At 41.5% G+C, this 20,856-nt stretch overlaps 1 long non-coding RNA gene across 1 annotated transcript; it reads left to right on the top strand.

Annotated features, from left to right (window-relative positions):
• The first annotated feature begins 243 nt into the window (after positions 1–243).
• LOC137360465 (uncharacterized) lies at positions 244–20,642 on the top strand. Its single transcript, XR_010971875.1, has 4 exons — positions 244–326; positions 4,945–5,050; positions 15,994–16,033; positions 20,559–20,642. It is a non-coding gene; the product is annotated as an uncharacterized lncRNA (long non-coding RNA).
• Positions 20,643–20,856: the final 214 nt, after the last annotated feature.

Below are 20,856 nucleotides of genomic sequence, written 5' to 3'. Positions count from 1 at the left end.
CCAATGTTACTAAAACAGGTTATCAAGCCATGATCTTGCAGTTTCCTTATGTTAAAACCTCAGAAGTACTTCATTGGCTGTGAAGGGCGAAGGGACGACCTGAGGTCATGAAAGGTGCTAGATAAATGAAAGTGGGTTTTTTCTTTAAAATTCAGAGGTTTCAAATTACATCATTAAACCACGACAGAAGAAGCTTGATCCGCTGTGTTTTGTAATTTGTTTTTCTCCCCTTTTCCCTGCACAGATTTTCCCTGCCATGCACCTTCACCTGCCAAGAGGACAAGCTGCCAGACCTCTACCAATGCTGTCAAGCTGGGCACAAGGAGGTGTGTGAAAATGGCCCATGATAACCTGGTCCCATGATTCCCCACTCCCACCACACCTCCCACCTTCAACCTCTGCTCATGTGAAAGCGCCTAATTTCTGCTTTACACCTATCCTACAATGGCACTATTACATATAAGGAATTTGGAACCTGAGGATGTTCATGCTCTCAAAATTTAAGCAACTTTGAGAATCCTTCCCAGATTAAATCAGCCTTTGTTTAATAAACGTGTGCAGTGTATAATTGGCAATTTAAAAAATATTGTTTGTGGTTTATTCAGGGACAACTTGGTGATGTTGAGCATTGTAACTAATACTTGGTATCATAAAGTGGGGCAATGGAGGGTCGGTTACCCCCACTTTGAGCAATAAGTTTGTGCTCAGAAAAATGCAGATTGACAGCTGTGACATTTCTGTGCAAATATTGGATCGGCACATCCTGTCAAGCTAACAGTTTATACCTCCTACCATCCTACTAATCGAGGTAATGGCAGAGGTTGGGAGCACAGCTGCTCATTCAGCAACAAACTTGAGAGTCTTGTTGGAATCAAGTGTGTATAACTTGTGCATGGGAAGGGTTACAAAAGAAGTTCTATGTGGTGTATAATTATTTGGTTTGTTTGCCTTACTGAGTAGCTGTATGTGTTTTCCACATAGATGCCAGATGATATTCACAATGAAAATTAGCAAGTGTATTGCCATTGCTGCAGGTTTGTTAAGAAATAACTTGCAGTTCATTATTGGGTCATTCTACAGCTTGTATTGTATATTATATTAAAATGTTTGCAAATTAAACAGTTGAAGGATATTAGAATGCTTTGCCAATTTTTTTGAGAAAAAAAAATCACTGCCTATTTATGTTTGGTGTTTTCATGCTTCAAATCATTATCAGGGACCTTGAAGTGCCAGTTCATATTAAAATGACTAAAGTTGCTCCAGCCCAGTGGGCTGGAGCACGGAATTGGGAGGGAAGTAAAGGACAAATAGGTGACTTCTTAAGGCTGAAAATAAAAATTGAGGCTCTCTCCAAATGGTATTTTCATTTTTTTGCCTGCAGTGAGAGCTGAGGGGAATTACTTTTTACAGAAAGAGTTCGCCCCTGATTTCCTTTTCAGATGGCACCATATGGGAGGGAACTTGAGATTAAGGGGTAAGGAATTAGGGGAAGGATAGCAAATTGGATAAAGAATGGTTAGGATGGAGTGGAGAGTATAATTGAGGGCAGTTTCTCAAAGTGGTTGGATGAGACTAGTGGTGTTCTATAGGGGTCTCTTTATATACATTAATTATTTGAATATATGGCTTGAAGCTGTGACCTCCAAATTTGTACGTAATACTAAAACAGAAGGCATAGTGAATAATTCTGAGGACCAAAGGAAGCTGCGGGGGATTATTGATAGTGAATTGGGTGAAAAAGTGACAGATAGAATTCAGTGTCAGGAAGTGTGAAGTAATGTGTTTCGGTGAATACTGAAAGTACTGTTTATATTTTGAATGAATGCAGATTTGGAAGAGCAGTGTAATTTTGAGGTGCAGTTCACAATACATTAACAGCAGCGCCTCAAGTGAATAAGGCTGTAAAAAAAAAAGTAATGGAATACTGGATTTTATGGCAAAACATACAGAATATACAAATAGATACTTGTTACAGCATTTATGGAAAACTTTAGGAAGACTGCAGTTGGAGTTGTGTGTGCTTTCATTTGAACTGAGATTGGGGGTGATGTTTAGTATTAATCAAGTTAGGGACAAAATAGACAGAAACCGTTGTTGCTGGTGATTGAGGTGAAAAGGGGGGCATGGTCATAAATTCAAATGTAAGGGATTTAGGACAGAGTGCTGGAAAAACTTTTTTTTACAAGGCGCATTCCACAACCTCATAATCTTTTATCAGAGTTGTTAAATAGAGCAGTGACTATGTCGACATTTAAGAATAGGTTAGATGGGTGGTTGAAGCAAAGGGTGTTAAAGGGACAGGGGCACATGGAATTAGATCTACTGCCCGTGCAGAGAATAAACATCAACACTGACTGATCGGGCTGAATAGCCTGTTTCCATGTTAGAATTTGTCTTTGATTTTGTTATTTTACTACAACAGCAAAAGCAACAACATCTTGCACTTGTGCAGCATCTTCAACATTGTAAAACATCCCAAAGCACTTCTCAGGAGTGATATCAAACAAAAGTTGACATGGAGCCACATCAAGAGATATTAGGATAGATGACCAAAAGCGTGGTCAAAGAGATAGGTTTTACCGAGTGTCTTAATGAAGGAGAGAGATGTAGTGAAGCAGAGAGGTTTATGGAGGGAATTCTAGAGTGTAGGGCCTTGGCAGCTGAAGATATGGTTGCCAACGGTGGGATGCTGAAAATTGGGAGTGCGCAAGGATTCAGAATTGAAGGAGCGTGGAGACTTCTGAGTGTTAGAAGGTTTGGAGAGATTACACAAGTAGGGAGGGGTGAGGCTGTGGAGGGATTTGAAAACAAGGATGAACATGTTAAAATTGAGGTGTTGCTGGAATGGGAGCCAGTGTGAATCAGTGAGCTCGGGCTAAGTGTGAATGGGACTTGGTGCAAGTTAGAATACAAACAGCAGAGGTATGGATGAGCTTAAGTTTATATATGGTCAAAGATGGGAAGCTGGCCAGGAGCGCATTCAAATAGTTGAGTCTAGTGGTAATGAACGTATGGATGATGGTTTCAGCAGCAGATGAGCTTAGGTAAAGGTGGAGCAAGGTGATATTACCGAGGTGGTAGCATGCAGTCTTCGTGTTGGAGTGAATACGTCGATGAAAGCTCACCTCAGGGTCATGTATAGAGTCATAGAGAGATACAGCACCGAAACAGGCCCTTCGGCCCACTGAGTCCGACCATCAACCACCCATTTATACTAATCCTACATTAATCCAATTTTTCTCTCTCACATCCCCACCTTCCCTCAATTCTCCTACCACCTGGGGCAATTTTTACAATGGTCAATATACCTATCAACCCACAAGTCTTTGGCGTGTGGGAGGCACCCGGAGGAAACCCACGCCGTCACAGGGAGAACTTGCAAACTCCGCACAGGCAGTACCCAGAACAGAACCCGGGTCGTTGGTGCTAACCACTGTGCCGCCCAAGGTTGTGAACAGTTTGGTTCAGCCTCAGACAGTTGCCCTGGAGAGGAATGGAGGCTGTGGCCGGAGAACAAAGGCTGTGGTAGGGAACAATGACAAGTGTTCCCAATATTTGGTTGGAGGAAATTTCCTCTCATCAAGTATTGGATGTTGAAGAAGCAGTGTGGCAAATCAAAGACAGTGGAGGGTTCAAGACATAGGTTGTGAGGTAGTGCTGGTTATTGTCGGCATACATGTGGAACCTGACATGTTTTTGGATGATGTCACTGAGTGGCAGCATGTAAATGAGGAATAGAAGGGGGCCAAAGATAGATCTTCAGTGGACTTGAGAGTTAACAATGTGAGAATGGGAAGAGAAGCCATTGCAGGTGATTCTCTGGCTATGATGGGATAGATGAGAATGAAATCAGGTGAGGAAAGTCTCACCCAGCTGAACGACGAAAGAGAAGCATCGGAGGATGGCGTTGTCAACTGTATTAAAGGCTACAGGCACGTTGAGAAGGATGGAGGGCGAGTTTTCGATGGTTACAGAAACATACTCTTACTTGTGACTTTGATAATAGATGGTTAAAATCATAAAGGCTTTAGATAGAGTAAATAAAGAGTAACTATTTCCAATGGCTTAAGGATCAATAACATAGGGCACAGATTTAAGGTGATTGGCAGAAGAACTAGAGGCGACATGAGGAAAGACCTTTTTTATGTAAAGGGTGGGTTGGATTTGGAATGCACTGCCTGATAGGCTAGTGGAACTAGATTTAATCGTAACTTTCAAAAGGGAATTGGTTCAATACTTGAAGTTGCATGGATATGGGGAAAGAGTAGGGGAATGGGACTAACTAGATTGCTCTTTGTAGGAACTGATGCAGACTTGAAGGGCCAAGTGGTCTCCTCACCATCTCGTACTACTGTATTACAATTCTGTTAGGGCTGTTTGAGTACTGTTGCGGGACTGGAAATGGGATTGGAGGAATTCAAACATGGAATTGCAAAAAAGCCGGGCACAGATTTGGGAGGTGACAATTTGTTTAAGGAATTTGGAGTGTAAAGGGAGGTTGGAGGTGGGGTGGTAATTAGCAAGGACAGAGAAGTCAAGAGTGGTTTTTTTGATGGATAGAAATAAAGGAAGGATGGAACAAAGTACAAACTTGCTTTTATCTAGTCTCTTACATCACCGGACAACATCCCAAAGTACTTTCCAGCCAATGAAGAACTCTTGAAGTGCAGTTGCTGTTGCTGTAATGTAGGAAACATAGTCAGCAATTTGTGCGTAGCAAGGTCCCACAAGCAGCATTGTGATAATGACCTGACAATCTGTTTTAATGACGTTGGCTGAAGGATAAATATTGGCAGGATACCAAAGTGAACTATAATTTTGCAAAGTATACGTTGCAGTCATGTAGACAAGTTTTCATCAAAACATGACTTGACAAGAGCATTATTGACATAATTTCTCTTTAGTTGTTTTCAGATTTCTCAGTTGCTTGTATTTAATTTACAGTGATCCAGGAGGTGGAATAGAGATGACTGAGTTTGTACGAGAAGCTACTCCTCCAGTTGGCTGCAGTTCACGTAATTCCTACGCTGGTTTGGACAGCAACCACCAGGTACTTTTAACGCATTGTTGCTGCGGGCAGTGACTGCTGCTTAAAAGTGTTATTTCTTTTTTGCTTAGATTCCAAGTTTTTGTAGTCAGATATCAAAACAGCAGTTTTGTTGCCAACAATCAGAACTTTTGCTGAAAAGGATTTAGTCCTGCAAAATAAAGGAGCTACATACCAAAAACACAACTTTAAATTTCAAATCAAAGGAATTAGAAACACTTGTGCTTAGCATTTTCCTCGTTTCACTTTTCAAACAACTTTCAAAATTGCTTTTCACAAATTTACTAAGTACAGCATTTAAGTTAAGGTGTGTCATCAGAGTATCACTGAGTCTAGACTCAAAAATGGCATATTTGGCAAAGTAGGGAAAAATCAGGATCAAGCAAAAATAGAGTAATTTGCTCTTGGATTATAATTTTTTTCTCTTGATGGTATTCGAGATTAAATTAGATTCTCCACATATAAACAAGGTCTGGAAACCATGCATCCACTAAATCAGTTTACTTGTCCCTAGAGTCAAGACAACTACTGTGTTAAAATGAGACAAAGTGTCTTTAATAAATTAACATTTTAATTACAATGTTAATACTGCGCATCAACGCATCCTGATAACAGTCAACATAATTATGTATTGAATCTGGAAAATTGTTAGGTTGTCATCTTTTGTGGTACGTGTTTTGTAGTTCTCCAGTTGCATGTTGAAAACTACCTGAACACAACAGCTTTAAGATCAAAATTGAGGGATGGCTATGAACATGTTCTAGATGATTACCCTCCTGAAAAAAGTATGTTAGCTAGAGTTGACGTTCAGGGAGTTGACAGCAAATTGGTTAGGAAATTAGCCGAGCAGCAGGAAACAGTCGGGATAATGTGCAGGTACTGTTAATTGACAGGATGTGACTAGTGGTGACCTGCAAGGATCTGTGTTGGAGCTTCAACTATTCACCGTATTTATTAACAACTTAGGCGATGGGAGAGAAAGCCACATATTCAAGTTTTCTGGTGACACAAAGTTAGGCAGCGTTGTAAGCATTATAGATAGAAATATAAAATTGCTGAGATATTAATAGACTAAGCAAATGGGCAAAACTGTGGCAAATGGATTTCAGTTTTAGATTAGAGATACAGCACTGAAACAGGCCCTTCGGCCCACCGAGTCTGTGCCGACCATCAACCACCCATTTATACTAATCCTACACTAATCCCATATTCCTACCAAACATCCCCACCTGTCCCTATATTTCCCTACCACCTACCTATACTAGTGACAATTTATAATGGCCAATTTACCTACCTGCAAGTCTTTTGGCTTGTGGGAGGAAACTGGAGCACCCGGAGAAAACCCACGCAGACACAGGGAGAACTTGCAAACTCCACACAGGCAGTACCCAGAATCGAACCCGGGTCCCTGGAGCTGTGAGGCAGCAGTGCTAACCACTGCGCCACTGTGCCGCTGTGTAGGCCAATGTGAGGTCATCCACTTTGGACCTAAAACAGATAGAACAAAGTACTTCAAAATGGTGAAAAACTAGAAACTGTGGAAGCCCAAAGAGACTTGGGGTTCCATTTACATAGATCATTAAAATGTCATGGATAGTACAGAAAATAATCCAGAAGGCAAATCGAATGCTGGCCTTTATATCTAGAGGGCTATAATACAAAGCGGTAGAAGGCAGGCTTCAGCTATACCACACCCTGCTTAGACCACACCTGGAGTACTATGAGCAGTTCTGGGCACCACATCTTAGGAAGGATGTATTGTCTTTAGAGGAAATGCTGTGTATATTTACTAGAATGATACCTGGACTCCAACGGTTAAGCTGGTAGGAGAGATTTAAAAAAAAACTAGGATTGTATTCCCTGGAATTTAGGAAGTGAAGGGGTGAATTGTTTGAAGTTTTCAAGATATTAATGGAATTAGAAAGGTATATAGAGAAAAACTACTTTCACTGATTGGTGAATCTCTGACTGGGGGCATAGTCTTAAGAATTAGCGCCAGATCATTCAGAAGTGAAATTATGAAAGCACTTCTTCACACACAGAATGTTAGAAGTTTGGAACTTACTTCCAAAAACAGCAGTTGATGCTGAGTAAATTATTAATTTTAAATCTGAGATTGATAACCTCCCGCTGAGGTCCCCAGCATTACAGATGCCAGACTTCAGCCAGTTCAAGTCACTTCACGTGATATCAAGAAACGGCTGAAGATGCTGGATACTGCAAAGACAATGGACCCTGACAACATCCCGGCAATAATACATAAGACTTGTGCTCCAGAACTAACCGCATCCCTAGCCAAGCTGTACCAGTACAGCTACAGCACTGTCATCTACCCGACAATATGGAACATTGCGTAGGTATGTCTGTTCACAAAACGCAGGATAAATCTAATCCGGCTATTTACCACCCCATCAGCATCCTCTCGATCATCAGCAAAGTGACGGAAGGTGTTGTTGACGGTGCTATCAAGTGACACTTATCCAGCAATAACCTGCTCACTGATGCTTCGGGTTCCACCAGGGCCACTCAGCTCCTGACCTAATTTCAGCCTTGGTCCAAATGTGAACGAAAGAGCTGAACTCGAGAGGTGAGGTGAAGTGACTGCCCTTGACATCAAGGCAGCACTTAAATGATTCTGCCATCAAGCAGCTCTAGCAAAATTGAAGTCAGTGGGAATCGGGGGAAAATTCTCCACTGGTTGGAGTCATACCTAGCACAAAGGAAGATGGTTGTGGTTGTTGGAGGTCAATCATCTCAGTCCCAGGACAGCGCTGCAGGAGTTCCTCAGGGTAGTATCCTAGATCCAACCATCTTCAGCTGCTTCATCCATGACCTACCTTCCACCATAAGGTCTGAAGTGGGGATGATCACACAATGTTCAATACCATTTGCAACTCCTCATATACTGAAGCAGTCCATGTGAATATGCAGCAAGACCTGGGCAACATTTAGGCTTGGGCTGATAAGTGGCAAATAACATTTGCGCCATTCAAGTGCCAGGCAATGACCATCTCCAACAAGAGAGAATCTAACCATCTCCCCTTGACATTCAATGACATTACCATCACTGAATTCCCCGCTATCAACATCCTGGGGGTTACCATTAACCAGAAACTCAACTGGAGCAGCATTATAAATACTAAATGGCTTCCTCCTGTTCGAATGTTTCAAAAATTAGTGTTAAACCTGAGAATGTTAAGACACATCAGTGTTGGGGCACTGCAGTTGTTAGGCGATGCACAGAACTGCTTATCCCCTTTCGCACCACCATCAGTGTAGAAGCATTGATGATGTCACTCCTGATGCTTGTTCAACTTCAGTTAGCCTTAGATTTTGTGAATACAGTTTTTAGGTATTTACCGAAAAGAATTTTTTTTTGACCTTGCCAAAATTGCTTTACTGATTTAAATCAATCGCTTTCTAATGAACATTCTGTTTTGGTTTTGATTGGAGAAAACAGGCATTTGCCTGGAGCTGATTTCCGTGTTTTTTAACCTGAATTTGAAAGAAGATCAGACTAACTTGCAGTTGACAAGAGATAAACATAAAAGTTACAACATTAGAATGAGTTGTTGCTTTACAATGTTGCTGAGGCTTCAAATGTGAAATACTACCTGCGATAGCAGAAAATAATGGAATGAGATGGCTACTATGATCCTTCCAGCTGTATTCTACAGATAATGTTTCTACAGTTCACCAGAACTGAAATCATAGTGCTCTATCAATCATTTATGCTTCCATTGATCCTTGTAATCTCTAGTTGTGTTCTTAACCATATATTCATTTATCCTGTGTTTTGTACAAGTTAGTTAACATAGCAAATCATTTTATGTTACATCAGTTGAGCATGTTCAATGAAGTCATGCTAAAACTGAAGTGCAAAGACCAGACCTCACCTTAAATACTGTGTTCCGTTTTGGCACCAGTGCATAAGGGAAACATTCAAACTGTGCAGTCAGTGCAGTGATGAGCCATGAAGTTAATCCCCCATGTCACAGAATTACGTTTCGGGCAAGGACATGACTGCAAAAAGACCTTTTAGACATATACAAGACATTAAACAACGTTAGTAAAGAACATTACTTCAGGGTTTGCCAGTATACTAGAACAAAGAGGTATAGGTTACATTTTGGTAAAAAGAACTTTGCAGCTAATGTGAAGAACTTCTTGACACAGAGAGCGATCAAGTCTTGGGTGTTTGAGGGAGAATAGAGGAAGCAAAAACCTTATATCATTAATAGAACAGAGATAATTGGGTGTGGTTAACCACATTTTGCACGGACAGTTGGTGTTTTGGCCTTTGTTCGTACTGTTAGACCTGCTAAATCATCCTTAAATCGCCCTATAATGTTTTTCATATCACCACACAAGAGTGATGCTTCAGTGCATGAACAGAAGCGATAATATGCCATGCATTTTGGGGCTCTCCCACATGAATGGGGTGTAGAAATGTTGGCAGTTATGTTGAAGTACAAGCCGAAGGAACAAAGATGACATGAGAAATGAACTCAGCAGATATATAGAACTTGTATCAGCTCTTGGTACATAATGAAATTTACATTACAGCAACACGTAATTATGCCATAATATTACAGATAGGTGGGAAATGGTGTGGGTGACTTCCACTTTTCACCTTTCAACTGACCACAGATAATTTTTTTAAAAAATAGTTAGTGTTCTAGTCCCTGAGTATTTTAAGGGGTAAATAAACAACAGGTTTTTTCCTGTGTTTAAAAAGAAAGGTAACTGTTTATGAAAGTACTACCCACAAATGTTCGCAACCTCACCCACTCGCATATTTACACACATGCACACAAACAAGAAAAGGTAGAGAGTAGAGGGTAGCATGCAATTAGAGTCCGATTGTTGTAAAAGGAGTTCACTTTGAAACCTTCTGGGTTTTCTGGGAGGAATTTAACATCATTGCAGGCCTGAATGTTCCTTGTCTTGCAGTTGATGAAGTGTTGCAGACGTATTTGGTTCAAACGCAGTCCGAAGTTGGTGGTGAAAGTCCTGGTTCACTTTCTCAGATGGGAAGTTTTCAAGGTCACCTCACCAGTTCTCTTCTCAGTAGTTTGAAGATGGCGCTGGAAAGACTCCTTGCTTAGCTGGATTGATCTCACAGCTTGTCTGGCTGGATTTGATTTCACTCTCCCTTCCTTCCTTCCCTTCCCTTCCCTTCCCGTCACTCCTTCCCTTCCCTTCCCGTCACTCCTTCCCGTCACTCCTTCCCGTCACTCCTTCCCGTCACTCCTTCCCGTCACTCCTTCCCGTCACTCCTTCCCGTCACTCCTTCCCGTCACTCCTTCCCGTCACTCCTTCCCGTCACTCCTTCCCGTCACTCCTTCCCGTCACCCCTTCCCGTCACCCCTTCCCGTCACCCCTTCCCGTCACCCCTTCCCGTCACCCCTTCCCGTCACCCCTTCCCGTCACCCCTTCCCGTCACCCCTTCCCGTCACCCCTTCCCGTCACCCCTTTCCTTTCCGTCACCCCTTTCCTTTCCGTCACTCCTTTCCTTTCCTTTCCGTCACTCCTTTCCTTTCCTTTCCGTCACTCCTTTCCTTTCCTTTCCGTCACTCCTTTCCTTTCCTTTCCGTCACTCCTTTCCTTTCCTTTCCGTCACTCCTTTCCTTTCCTTTCCGTCACTCCTTTCCTTTCCTTTCCGTCACTCCTTTCCTTTCCTTTCCGTCACTCCTTTCCTTTCCTTTCCGTCACTCCTTTCCTTTCCTTTCCGTCACTCCTTTCCTTTCCTTTCCGTCACTCCTTTCCTTTCCTTTCCGTCACTCCTTTCCTTTCCTTTCCGTCACTCCTTTCCTTTCCTTTCCGTCACTCCTTTCCTTTCCTTTCCGTCACTCCTTTCCTTTCCTTTCCGTCACTCCTTTCCTTTCCTTTCCGTCACTCCTTTCCTTTCCTTTCCGTCACTCCTTTCCTTTCCTTTCCGTCACTCCTTTCCTTTCCTTTCCGTCACTCCTTTCCTTTCCTTTCCGTCACTCCTTTCCTTTCCTTTCCGTCACTCCTTTCCTTTCCTTTCCGTCACTCCTTTCCTTTCCTTTCCGTCACTCCTTTCCTTTCCGTTCCGTCACTCCTTTCCTTTCCGTTCCGTCACTCCTTTCCGTCACTCCTTTCCTTTCCGTTCCGTCACTCCTTTCCGTCACTCCTTTCCTTTCCGTCACTCCTTTCCGTCACTCCTTTCCTTTCCGTCACTCCTTTCCGTCACTCCTTTCCTTTCCGTCACTCCTTTCCGTCACTCCTTTCCTTTCCGTCACTCCTTTCCTTTCCGTCACTCCTTTCCTTTCCGTCACTCCTTTCCTTTCCGTCACTCCTTTCCTTTCCGTCACTCCTTTCCTTTCCGTCACTCCTTTCCTTTCCGTCACTCCTTTCCTTTCCGTCACTCCTTTCCTTTCCGTCACTCCTTTCCTTTCCTTTCCGTCACTCCTTTCCTTTCCTTTCCGTCACTCCTTTCCTTTCCTTTCCGTCACTCCTTTCCTTTCCTTTCCGTCACTCCTTTCCTTTCCTTTCCGTCACTCCTTTCCTTTCCTTTCCGTCACTCCTTTCCTTTCCTTTCCGTCACTCCTTTCCTTTCCTTTCCGTCACTCCTTTCCTTTCCTTTCCGTCACTCCTTTCCTTTCCTTTCCGTCACTCCTTTCCTTTCCTTTCCGTCACTCCTTTCCTTTCCTTTCCGTCACTCCTTTCCTTTCCTTTCCGTCACTCCTTTCCTTTCCTTTCCGTCACTCCTTTCCTTTCCTTTCCGTCACTCCTTTCCTTTCCTTTCCGTCACTCCTTTCCTTTCCTTTCCGTCACTCCTTTCCTTTCCTTTCCGTCACTCCTTTCCTTTCCTTTCCGTCACTCCTTTCCTTTCCTTTCCGTCACTCCTTTCCTTTCCTTTCCGTCACTCCTTTCCTTTCCTTTCCGTCACTCCTTTCCTTTCCTTTCCGTCACTCCTTTCCTTTCCTTTCCGTCACTCCTTTCCGTCACTCCTTTCCGTCACTCCTTTCCTTTCCTTTCCTTTCCTTTCCGTCACTCCTTTCCGTCACTCCTTTCCTTTCCTTTCCGTCACTCCTTTCCGTCACTCCTTTCCTTTCCTTTCCGTCACTCCTTTCCGTCACTCCTTTCCTTTCCTTTCCGTCACTCCTTTCCGTCACTCCTTTCCTTTCCTTTCCGTCACTCCTTTCCGTCACTCCTTCAATGTCCCAGAATGTGGGGACCACTGTTACATAATGGTGTCTGAATCTGGTCCATTTTGATAAATAGCTGTTATTTAACACATTTTCTGGGGCTTGGTTTCAAAGTCAATCTGCAAAAGCCTTTGCTAGCCCAATTTTTCATTATAGGAGCTGTTAGCATGGAATTGGCTGTTTTACATGTCAGTGTGTCTCCTCAAGGCGATTCCAGATGTTAATATTGGTCCTGTCTTCAACAGGCAAACATGTTGTTTGGCAGTACAGGAGGGGAGTCACCTGACCTCTCGCTCCATGTTGCCAGGTAACAAAATGTCCATCTTCTTGTAGCTTAGTTCAACAGTTCACTTTTATTTCATAATTCCCCCAGTTCATTTCATATTTCATCACTGTTCCCTCTGTGAGGGTGACACATAATGAGATTTCACATTTTCCTCTTTAGATGCCTTTGCAACATTCAACTTTAAAAACTGTCAAAAGCGATACAGATTAAATTATTCAACAGCACTCTATTAGGACAGCAAAAAGTGATCCTGTTAAATTAGTTGCCTGTGACATTGTGTTATGGGTAGTTTTTTTGTGGTCAAGAATAAATCAAGGAGGCGTGGCAAGACATCAGATGTTTTGGTTATGTGGCCCATATTTTGCGGTCAGTGGAAAAGTGATTGCCGCCGATCTGGAAGAATGTTCCCCACACAGATCTTGCGATCTCTGTGGCGTGGATTTTCCCACTTTCTGAAGTTAATTTGAATCTCTCACCAATATTAGGGGATTTTTGGCATCCAGCAACAAAGATGTCATCAAGCAGGTCAAGCAGCCAATCACATTGAAGAATTCTCAGAGACAGCAAACCAGGAAGTAAAATGCACTGGTTATCCTTCACTTTTTAATCATTTTACAGAGAGTACAATAAAGACTGGCATATATACATGGGATTAAGATGCAAGCTGAAATATTATACATGTTAAAAAATCATTATATTGAAAACCTATAGAATTTTTATCATACTGAAGAAATTTGCCATTGCACAAATATAAAATTAGTTGTTCAAGGCCACAGGTTATGGATCTGTGTGCTATTAAAACTCAGCTACACCTCATTCAGCAAGGTGTACGTTTTGTAGGTTTTTACAATGAGATTAGAGCATAAAAAGTGGAAGTTCATGTCAGTGCAAGTGTGTTCTTAAGATTTCCATAGTGGGACTTGATGATTTGAACACCACAACCTGTGGAGAAGCAGGGCATCACCGACAGCAAGTTCTGGATTTTTGCATCTAACTGCGCATGTGCAGATGCCAGAAGTTGCTGACAGTTTCACAGTTGTAATGTCAGTGAACGCGGATAGTTTTGCCATTGTTACAACTGCAAAATCCAGGACGATATGTTTGTATGATTTACTGTTTGTGTATGTACGGTTGTAACACCATGCAGGCCCTAAACACAAAAGGGACTTTAAACAATTCTGCTATTCATCCCTTACTTGCTATCATATAGATATTAAATACTTAGCTGCTTTAAAATATCTGCTATCTTAACACTTGGTAAGCTGAATTGTATATTTCATTAAACATGATTGCTACATTCCTGTTCCTAGCTAAGTGGGGTATTGTTTTAGTAACACGTATCAAAAGAGCAATGAATAAAGCAACTATGCATTGTCAGAGCCACTTGCAGGTGTGGCTCCCAAAAATAAACCTTGCATCTGTCTTATCAAAATTTTAGCACCAGGGCCAATATCCTTTATTTGTAATTTTATTCTAGAAAGGTTCCATCAGACTAGAAAGTAGCAAATATAACCCCTCTATTCAAGAACGGGGTGTGGCAGAAAACGGGTAACAATAGGCCAGTTAGCTTGACGTCTGTCATGGGGAAGGTGTTAGAATCAATCATTAAGGAGGTTATACCTGGGCACTTAGGAAAACTCAAGGTAATCGGGAATAGTCAGCATGGTTTTGTCAAATGAAAATCATGTTTAACCAATTTATTGGAGTTCTTTGAAGGAGTAACATGTGCCATGTATAAAGGGGAGCCTGTTGAGGTACTGTACTTAGATTTCCAGAAGGCATTTGACAAGGTGCCATATAAAAGGTTATTGCACAAAGTAGGAGCTCATGGTGTAGGGAGCAACATATTAGCATGGATAGAAGAATGGCTGGCTGGCTGGCAGAGAAAACAGAGTATGCATAAATGGGTCCTTTTCTGATTGGCAGGATGTGACGAGTGGAGTCCCGCAGGGGTCTATGCTGGGACCTCAACTTTTTACAATTTATATCATTGACTTAGATGAGGGGAGCAATGGTATGGTAGCTACTTTTGAAGTTGACACATAGATAGGTAGGAAAATATGTTGTGAAGAGGACATGAGGTTGCAGGCCGATTGTAGATAGGTTGAGTGAGTGGGCAAAAATCTGACAGATGGAGTATAATGTGGGATAATATGAAGTTGTTCACTTTGTCAGGAAGAATAAAAAATCGGAGTACGACTTAAATGGAGAACGACTGCAGAATTCCGAGGTGTAGAGGGATATAGGTGTTCCAGTGCAGGAGTTACAAAAAGTTGGTATGCAGGTACAGCAAGTAATAAAGAAGACTAATCCTTTATTATGAGAAGAATTCATCAGTTGGAAGCTTACATTAAACTTTTAATGGAACTAAATCTGACAGTTAACTTTAAAAAAGAAGCTGGCAGTCAAGATGGCCACCGCAATTTACAGTTGAGCACCTTACACATTCCAAGGAGACACATGTCTAATGAGCCTGTACCCAAAACAATGGCTTGCTCTTGTGATTGAATTATCTAAGATTGCTTTCATTAGCATGACATTCAAGGCCATCCCGACACATTGACTTTGAAAGAGGAAACCCCTCCAAGTATAAATATTGGCATTCTGAGGCCTGTGGAGATGGACTTACCTAACCTTGAATCTCATTAGATGGTTCCAGAGAATATGCTTCAGTAGTAATGTGACCATCTGTGCATCTCTGAAAGCTGGGAGTTTCCCTTGGACAAAGACAGAAAAGCCAGTGACTCATTCTGTGCAAAAGCTTGGGGGCTGCGTCTCTCAGTTTGAAAACCGTCTGTGACTGTGGACCCTCCAAGCCCACAGATTGCTACAGACAGAGATACCATGGGAAGAGAGCCACCTATAAATATGCCTCCAAGAAAACCCTGAGCCAAGTGGGCCAACCAGAAAGTGCACTTCGAACAGCCAGAATATAACTTTATCTGGAATACCATGGAATCATTCAACCTCACGCACTGTGTATTACTTTTTTGGACTCTAACCCTGTGTGCGTGTGTGCGTGCGTGTGTTCGTTCCTTTTATTTACATCAGGTTTCCTTTGTTAACTTTAATAAACTCCCCTCTTTCTTCTTTACACCCAAGACAACCTGTCCAATTGGTTCTTTTACAATCACAACAAAGGTAAAAGGAGAAATACTCACTGATGTGGTAAGATCATCCACTGTTTAAAAAGGAATAAACCCTGTTGTGCTCAAGTAAGAAGAAGGACAAGAGGGGAGCCTGTGACCCCCTGCTCACCTGGCTGTAACAGCGTATAATTGAAAGAGTGCATAGCTTTAAGTTTTCATTTAAAACATTCATGTGGTTAGAATAATATTGCGTTTGTCTCATCCAGGAAAGGTTTTCTTTACAACTTTGGATTTATTTTTAGCATTTAAGCTGACCTTAATTGAATTGGTTATAAGGCAACAAACTAAATTATGGAGCTTATACCTTTTTAATTATTTCCAATTCTTTGTTAACAGGTTGTGCAGTCTCATCTTGGAGCAACATCGAGTATCAAAGGTATGAGAACTGCACTCTAATGAGTTCAGGTTTTTTAATTTATCTCGTAGGCCTGAATGTTCCAGAACTAAATTCCTCACTGATTTGTACTGAATTGTACATGATGGTTTGCATTACGCAGTACTGCGAGCACAGTACTGCTACTGTGCTGCTAGTGAGCGTCCTAAAAATAAGTGTTTTGAATATTTGATATTGTGAATTCGTTAGTTCCAGTTTTTGCTAACATCTTGCAAAAGGGATCAAAGTAACTATCAATCAAACGCTTTAAAACAATTTTTTAACTGCAAGTTAAAAGTAAGATAGTAACTGTGAGAGGCAGAACTTTCAGCAGGACTTAAATTTAACACTGGTCTACTGCACTGAACCATGTAGATTTAGGAACAGGCAGATCAGAACATGTGATTGGCCTGATGAATCTCTGAAGGCATTTTGACACAAAGGCATGCTTCCTGAATTGCAATCTCAATAGGAATGGAAAAGTTTTACGTGCAGGCTTTCAACAAACACCAGTCTGTTTACATAAATTAGTCTTTGGGATGTTCAGTTGGTAATCTTCTGGTTTACCATTATTTTGTGATTTAAAAAAAAATGTTTTGAACTGATTGACATAAAATGCTGTGCAAGGGAGATTTACACTAACAATATAACATGTATTCGAAGGAATATGAAGCTTTGGTTTCAATTTAATGGAACAGGAGGTTTATGGGTCATTTCATTGTATTTTCACCTATGGGTCACAAGGTTCTGGTTTGAGTACTTCTCTGGGATTTAAGTACGTAATGCAGGTTGTAACTCCAGTGCAGTACTGAAAAAGTAATTCAAAAATGTCATACTTTTGTTGAAAAATTAAACCAAGGTTTCATTTCAGGTGCACATTAAAACATACCATGGTATTATTCAAAGGGGAGTTCTTCCAGTGTCTTTGAACTTTATGTCTTTGCAAATTCCCTCCCCATTTCAAACCTTCATTTTCATTTCAAAAGCTTCAAAGAGTTGACTCCTCCCAAATCCGTGTCTGTCTTTCCCATAACACTCTGTTGAGTTTCTCCAATCAGGTTTATGCCGCTGCCACTGTACCAGAATGGCCCTAAACAATGTGATCCTCCATAACTATAATCAAGATGCATTATCCCTCCTGACTGTTCTGCAGCCATTGACTTTCTTGACCTCACCATCCTCCTCCAGCTCCATGTGACTGTCCTCACTTGGTTCCACTTACCTGACTTATTATCATCAAACATTCCCAGCAGTGACTTCCCTTCTTATCCCATCACTGCTAGTTCAAGAATCTGTGTTTCTATGTTATTCCCTCAAGGATCTCTCCTTGGCCCCTTCTTGCTGCCCTTTGGTGACCTCTGCAGACATGTGGTCAACTTCCACATGTGGCACCCAGCTGTACCTCTCCACCACTTGTCTTGACCCCTCCATTGTTTTTGTGTTGTCAGACTGCTTGTTCAACATTCAATCTTGGCTGAGCTGCAGTATTTTCCAATTCAGTATTGACAAGACTGAAGCCATTGTCTTTGGCTTCTGCCAAAGACTTCATACCTTTTTTGCCGATTCTAATTTCACCCTTTCATGGCTGCTATCTTAAGCTAAAACAGCCTGAGCATCCTATTCAATACTGAACTAAGTTTCAGGCCCTGTATTCTCTCTATCCCCAAGACTGCCAACTGCCATCTCCAGCATGGCTGGATTTCACTTTTACTAAAGCCTGTCTGTTGGTAAAGCTGTCACCTCTGTCACCAGAGCCAACTATTCTAAAGCTTTCCTTAATGACATCCTGTCCTCCATAAACTTCAGCTTATCCAAAATTGCTGACCATATCTTATCCTGCACCAAGTCCCTCTCATCGATTACTTCATCAACGCTGACCTACATTGGCACTGTCAAATTTAAAATTCTCATGCATATATTTAAATCAAATCCCCCTCTTTCTCTGTAACCTCCCTGGTGAGATGTGGTAGGGCCCTAAATAAATAAATCATGATTATGGACTACTGTCTATTAATTACTTGTGCTGATTTGGACCTTCAAAACAACATTATGTACTGATTCAGTGTGTTGGAGTATCAATGCATGGTGCCATTTGGTGGTGAGATGTGGATTTCTGTCTAATGTCACTGGAGGCGGGGGCAAAGTGGATGGGGGTTAAGGCTAGGTGCTTCTTTCTGAGGAGTAAGGGAAAGAGTCATGTGTGAGGTATTCTCACCTATCTGCTTGTGACCAATGTAAGAACAATATTGGTGGAACCCTAGAAGTAGTTCATTTGTCTGCCTTAAAGACTGGGGATGATATGTGGCACAGCTAACCTATTTGGTGGGGGAGGGGGGGAAATAAAAGCACAAAAAGCATAGACACCATCAGTTACACATAAGTAATCTTCATATAGTAAATGTCCCAACTTAGTTCATAGAGGAGAAGTGGATGTGAAGCAGTAACAGAAGAGTTGGGAGAAATGATGGAAAGCATGATCAGAGACATTTTTTAGGAGGCTTTTGAAGGTTGAGATAGTGGTAGCAAGATGAAGGGGTTCAGGAAGAGATATCTCAAGAGTTGGTTTGAGGATAGCTAAAGGCTTTGGTGATATGGAGAGAAGATGGAGGATGCTCAGGAGACCAGTGTTGTAAGACTGAAGGGCATGGGCTAGAAAGTAGAGCTGGAGGACATTGCAGAAATGGGGTGGGATGAGGCTCTGGAGGGATATGTAAATGATAAGAATTTTGTCGGGGAAGGGGACAAATAAGAAATGAAGAATGGGCAATGGATGAACTAAACTTAATGACTGGTACGATGGGCCGGAAGAGGTATGGATAATTTGGAATTTATGTAGACTGAAGCTTGAGAGTTTGTTGTAGAGGTCATTGGGGAAATCCAGCCTGGAGGTACCTACAGTAGTAGTGGGGGTGAGGCAAGGGCTGAGGTGGGCTTTGTAGCGAGGGTGGAAGTGGGCAGTCTTGAGGATTGTTCGATTATCAAGTTTACAGGTCAGCTTAGCATCAAACAGGACACCTGGAATCTACACTGTTGGGTTCAGTTGAGAGTGACGTTATTCTTAAGTAAACCTAAAGTAGCTAACCACCTTCTACTTCCTGAAGTATTCCAAACTTGAATTCAAAATCATTCAATTTGTTTAAAATCATCCTGCATCAAAAGATAGAGATCTGAATATCTGGCAATTCATTGGAGTGGAAAGCAGATGTGGGCCAGTAAAGGATCCTTACTGAGCATGTCCAGTGCAATAATGAGTATGCACTGCAAGGATTACCTGCGTAGGTAATGACCAAAGTCAATTTGATTTTACTTTCAACTAAATTTTGCTGCTGATCGGATTCTCTGCAGACAGGCTTAAAATTGAAAAGACTGCTCTTGGAGATTGTTTTTAATAAACTGCACCTACCAAAAGCAATCATTGAAAATACAAAAAGCACTGAAAATACATCCATTACCATTGATGTTTTCATTTCTGTGCTTGATGTTCAACTAAAGTGATAGTGGTGTGCCATTCATATCAGACATTTTAAGATGAGTTTAGCATTAATTTTTCACTCCTATTTTTTGATGTTTTAAAAATGTTTTAAAGGACATGATTCTGCTATGAGTGTCAAAGCTCTGAGTGCACCCAAGAAGTACTTGAGTGATTGTGGTGCGTGAGCCAAAAAATGTTAATTCTGAACTATTGGCATCTTAACAACAAATATCCTGTGCTGTGCAATTGAGCCCTTGTTACTTTGGGATTGGCAATTATTTATTTGCTGTTGTAAAGTGTATCTGCATTATAAAGGCACTGTCGAGATTTACATCCTCTATGTCAAGAGTTTTGGAATGCCAGTGTTTAAGGTTGTGGGTACAGTACATGAGAGCTGCAACATGTTATGTCATAACAGTAGAGTGCAGTTTTCACCTGCAGTTAAATGCAAGGTGAGTTCCATGGTACTTGCCCACCAGAACATATTGATTTGCAAGTCAATTACGCAAGCAGTTCACTGCTAACAGATGGTGATGGTGCAAGATCTCTTAACTGGGCAAAATGTGTGGCATATGGAGACTCTTATTTGAAATATTTGAGTAAAGCTCACCTTTATTCCTTAAACATTATTGTGCTACAGCTAAGGTGTTTATTATTTTTCTAGTTGCACAAATGTTTTTTGTTTGAAGCCATTATGAACTGGGAGCCAAACTGATAACCAAGATTGCAAAGTAATGATTGAATGCTGGGCTATTCCTCAGCACTGGGAAAAGCTCCATCATGTGGCAAGTGGGCCTTCCTCCTCAGCCACTCCATAGAGAAAGAGTGACACATAGATACTGAAGCACCCTTGCCCTCTACACTTGCAGCCAGCATGCTGGAATAGCAAACAAGGCCATTGCAAGTCTGTTTTCCTACAAGCTCAGTGGTACCCAGCTGGTAATGTGTTTTCCTAAGTTAGGGTCACTCCATATTTGTATGTGTTTACAGTGGAGAATAAACTGCAAGCATTTTGGGTTTGTTTAAGATTGACGTTCCTTTTCATGTCCACTATAGGGGATGAAGAAATTGCAAAAACTTCTGACGATATTAGTTTGAGCTTGGGCCAGAGCTGCAGTTTGTACAAAGCTGCGAATGATGAACAAGGTGAGCTTGGCCTGCAGGGATTCGACTGGCAAACAATACAATTTGTTTTTGTTAATATGCTGATTCTTCTATAAATATATCTGGCTGACATTCTTTTGCATTCCACTTAAAATCACCTGTTTATTATTACAGTGTAACAGTCTATTTTGGGAAATAATGGAGTTTGAACCTTGACCTGCTTGTATAAGGTATAACTTAGCGATAAGCT

Source organism: Heterodontus francisci, unplaced genomic scaffold (genome assembly GCF_036365525.1).
Source record: "Heterodontus francisci isolate sHetFra1 unplaced genomic scaffold, sHetFra1.hap1 HAP1_SCAFFOLD_2341, whole genome shotgun sequence".
Lineage (NCBI taxonomy): Eukaryota > Metazoa > Chordata > Chondrichthyes > Heterodontiformes > Heterodontidae > Heterodontus > Heterodontus francisci.
The sequence above is the reverse complement of the archived record's forward strand: the minus strand, read 5'-3'. Positions and strand labels throughout refer to the sequence as shown.